This window comes from Crocodylus porosus, unplaced genomic scaffold (assembly GCF_001723895.1).
Source record: "Crocodylus porosus isolate Cpor-Errol unplaced genomic scaffold, CroPor_comp1, whole genome shotgun sequence".
Classification (NCBI taxonomy): domain Eukaryota; kingdom Metazoa; phylum Chordata; order Crocodylia; family Crocodylidae; genus Crocodylus; species Crocodylus porosus.
In genome coordinates, this window is record NW_017728917.1 from 3,636,292 (window position 1) to 3,639,415 (window position 3,124).

The following is a 3,124-nucleotide window of genomic DNA, read 5'->3' on the forward strand; positions in this document are numbered from 1 at the left end:
GGTCATCTTTTTTCACACCCATGTCAAAGAAATTACACGGGGATTTCTGCCAGACTGCAGGGCCTGAGACAGACCAAAGCACAATAATTCAATGTGCTGGCTCCTGAAATAACTCCCCCCACATTCTGTTTTACTCATTGGCACTATACGTTGAGCAGAGTAGGTGAACAGGCAGGTTACTTTTTCCTGCCTATTTTTATTCCCATACCAGTACAGTACACTTAAGCGTGAACCCTTTGCCTTCCTGGATAGCAACGCACCTTCCGCCGAACAATTCCCATCACACTTCTAGAACAACCAAAAGTATTTGCACGGATCAAACAGCGAGAGCACGTGGATCCATCGGCAACAGCCTCCTTTCTGACACCATGTCATGGTGAATGCCAGGTAATGACCTTCAGGTTTTACCTCTTTCAAATACTGGAAGCAGCATTCTAGATCCCATGACTAGAATTTGATTCAGATTATTTTTATACTAAAACTTTCTGGTTTTACATTTCTGTTGGTTGTTAAAAGTACTTTGGCTGTTTAAACTGCTTGTGTCCCGGAAAATGTTTAACTGAAAAAAAAAATGGTCCTCAAAAGTGGCAGAGTACTCCATTATTAGGAATACATTTTAGTAGAACAGCACTAATGAGAGGAATAGAACATCTTAATCAACCACAATTTTTAAAACTTTCTAGCATTCTTTAAATCCTCTTTAAAAAGAAGTGGAAAAAAGAGAATTAATTCCCACAACCTTTGCTCTTCCCTAAACGTACATTTTTTCTCTCTCAGGTGGCTTCTTTCCACAACAGAACTCCTCATTGCCAGACATACGAGGAGCCAGTATAATTTTTGTTGCTCTCTCTCTCTGCGTTGGTATTCTGGTCAAACCAGGAAAGGCCTAACAGGCTGTCTTGGTGAGACATGTATCCATCTGCAAGGCCTATTGCTACCCATGAAGCGACTGACTGTCACCCCTCATTCATATGGAGTGAATGCATTACAATACCTTTCCCACAGCTACAATATTGAACCGAGCTTCTTTGAGTTCAGTTAGTGGGGTGATCAACAAACAGGAAAGCACAACTCATTTGCAAAAGTTGTTTGAGTCTTCCAGGTAAAATAAAAAGGACACTACAACAACTCTACTGAGTAATACCAACATTGTTGTTATTGTAGAAACCTTCAACATAACAATCAACAAAGAGTTATTGGATACAGCCCTTAAAATTTAGTCCTGGATTATTTCTTATAATGGCAAAGCAGTAAGTGAGAATGGACATGTATCTAGCCATGCTTTAATCAGAAGGTTAGGGCAAAGAAATGGAGATCAAAACTCCTAAGTTTTATTGTGCAGCTCCGGCTATCCATTCGCTATGAAATCTTGGTCTGCTCAAAGTTTCTTAAATGAAAGGGGTCACAAATGTGCCAAGTTGGAGCAGAGGCTGCTTCAGTGATTTTGCTGGTTAGTAACCCTATAAAAGTAATTTTTTTTCTAACAACAGAAGAAATAATAACATGCTAACTCAGATATGCTTCATGTCCAAAAGCAAAGGAAAACCAGATCCACAGTGATGTTAGCCACATCTGTCCTCTGTGACTTCCCACTGTCATTATGCTTAAGACTCTCTTGTGTCATTAGGTTATGGACCAGCATACCCAAAATCAAAAGCTTCTCTCTGGCCGACTACTTCCAGTCAGAGCATACATCAAATCCCCAGAGACAAACTAAACTGTCAACTTTCAAGAGGTTTTTCTATAGCAATAAAAATAGTTTTGAACGGGGGAAAAAAAAAGGCCCACAAACATTATTCTGTGGGCCTTTGCACTTCTCCTTTGCCTTTGCTGTGCTAATCAGAGTCACATAACTGATTCCTTGCTTTCTACCTTTTAATTTCTGAGATCTTGTGTGCAGGGGGAGCACTCATGTCAAGAGGCAGAATTGAGACCGTTTGCATGAGACAAGATATTCACAACTCCCTCTCATGGAAGCTTACTTTTTTCCTTCCTAATCGGTCATTTTGCTGAACAGCAAGAGGTCCTTTAAATGAAATCTTATGGTCCCCATGTAGCTATACTACAACCATCATCTTGAGACCGAGTCTTTTGCTACTGAAAAAAAAACAGAGAAAATCATTTCTGTGTCTTCCTCATTTACATTTTGAAACAAAGTAGTTATCCAGTCAGTTTGGAGATTCCCTTTCTTCTTCAATCTGCCTATATCTAATCCTGTAGCAAAAAGAAGGGGTATTTGTTCATCCTCAAGGTCCATTCTCCCCTTGATAATTCAAAGGCATTCCTACACATATCAGGTGGAGCTGCCTGCACATCAGTAAGAGAGCTGTGATTAAGCTAGGAAAGTTTCCCCATCCCGCTTCTAGATATTTCTGCCTAACATGGAGCCAAATTGAACATTAAACCCTTGGGTATTAATGTTTAAAATGTGCTATTTGCTCACTGGCTTCAGTCTAGATGATCCTTTCACCATTTATGCTTGCCATAAACAGCAGCGTGCCTAGAGCCAGAAAAGCAAAATATATTATAGGCGGAGCTGAATGAGCAGCTATTTAATGTTTTGTTTTATCATCGTTGTTCAGTGTGTGGCCGTGGGCTTTATTTATTGCACACATTATTCAAGCCATGCTCTGAATTATTAATTTCCTTACGGGATTTTCTATGGAGCTCATAGTTATATTATCTGAGTCCTTCACATACATTACTGCATTTATTTCTACAGCAAACCTGTGAAATGAGGTGGCATCGTCCTCCATACACAAGACAGGGAGGCAAAAAGGTCAAAAGTATCCACTAATTTTGGGTGCCCAATCTAACATCCTAAAATTTGAGTTTTCAGAGCATTTGGTATGTTATAGCACTTTTTCTGTAGTGCTGAAACTATAAGCTTTGGGCAGCTATACACATGCAGCAAGGCTGCTCTGATGCACTGTAATTGCCACACTCCAGCACCTCGTGTATTAGCGTCCCCGCACAGAAAAATGGTGGCAGGGATGCTTTAACTAAAGCTTGTTTGATGAGCTTTTGTTAAAGCACCCCTGCCACCATTTTTCAGCACATGGACACTCCAGGCCCTTTAGAGCAGTTCTTGGGGCATTTATACATGTGCTAAGGGAGTGTGTGT